At 50.4% G+C, this 1,201-nt stretch overlaps 2 protein-coding genes across 3 annotated transcripts in view; both read left to right on the top strand.

The window, feature by feature from the left end:
- LOC122544186 (immunoglobulin superfamily member 22-like) overlaps window positions 1-1,201 on the top strand; it is a 789,994-nt gene that overhangs the window by 443,177 nt on the left and 345,616 nt on the right. The gene's annotated exons all lie outside the window — the stretch shown is intronic.
- LOC122544187 (poly(A)-specific ribonuclease PNLDC1-like) overlaps window positions 725-1,201 on the top strand; it is a 28,744-nt gene continuing 28,267 nt past the window's right edge. The window contains exon 1 of the mRNA XM_043683241.1: window positions 725-988. The gene's annotated coding sequence lies outside the window, so the exon portion shown is untranslated. The remainder of the gene's footprint in view (window positions 989-1,201) is intronic.

The raw sequence follows: 1,201 nt of genomic DNA, 5'->3' as shown, positions 1-1,201 counted from the left end.
CCCTCCCTCTCGCCCTCTCTCTCGCCCCCTCGCCCTCTACCCCCCTCCCCATTCTTTTCCAGTGCACTATCCCAGTCAGTTGGGACAGACCAGAGATGAGGAGGAATGTGAACTGTCCTCCCTCATGGAGCAGTTGCGGTGGAGTTTTTTATTTCAAAAATATACTTTATTCATAAAATAATTTTGATATCTATACAATTGGTCATGCCATACATATGTATACATTGCATTTCTTTACATACAGAGATCGGAATTAATCATTCATATATACAAGTCTGTACACACCATCCAGATATTTAACTGAGGCTTCAGCGGGAGAGGTGGGGGGGGGTCCAATTACTGAATGGGCCCCTTACACGGTCTTTCCCCACCGCGCCTTGGTGGCAGCTGCCCCAAGCTTTAGCGTGTCCCTCAACACGTAGTCCTGGACCTTGCAATGTGCCAGTCTGCAGCACTCAGTCGGGGTCAACTCCTTCAGCTGGAAGGTCAGCAGGTTTTGGATAGGCCAAAGAGCGTCTTTGACCGAGTTGATGATCCTCCAGGCACAGTTGATGTTCGTCTCGGTGTGCGTCCCGGGGAACAGACCGTAGAGCACGGAGTCCCGCGTCACGGCGCTGCTCGGGACGAACCTCGACAGACACCACTGCATTCCTCTCCAGACTTCCTCTGCATAGGCACATTCTGGTGGAGATGTTACCGTTCAGGGGAATCTCTGCAAATACCTGAGGGTGAAAGGAATGGTGTGTGGAGGGGGTGGGATGGCGCTGGAGACTAATACAGTGCAAATGGGCCGAATGGCTTGTTTCTGAACTTGGATTATGAGTCACATGGGTCATGGTATGAATGGTTTATGCATTGTCAGATCAGCATGGCTTGGCAGGTGTGTTTGATTTTCTTGGAATATTTCAGCTTCAAACAGTTCTCTCTGTCTCTCCCTTTTATTGAAAGGTCTCTCCTTGTTTACCCAACAGTCGGATTCAGCCAATGGGTGAGTGGATTTTTCCAGCTGTCAGCCTCATCAACTGACTTTTTGACTACTGACATCTCAAAACCTTTCTGAAACACTACACCCCTCCCTATCTCTGTAACCCCCTCCAGCGCCTACACCCCTCCCTATCTCTGTATCCTCCTCCAGCCCCTACACCCGTCCCTATCTCTGTAACCCCCTCCAGCCCCTACACCCCTCCCTATCTCTGTAACC

The sequence above is a fragment of the Chiloscyllium plagiosum genome, chromosome 47, assembly GCF_004010195.1.
Source record: "Chiloscyllium plagiosum isolate BGI_BamShark_2017 chromosome 47, ASM401019v2, whole genome shotgun sequence".
In the NCBI taxonomy this organism is placed as follows: Eukaryota; Metazoa; Chordata; class Chondrichthyes; order Orectolobiformes; family Hemiscylliidae; genus Chiloscyllium; species Chiloscyllium plagiosum.
This window is presented reverse-complemented; position numbering and strand designations above follow the sequence as displayed.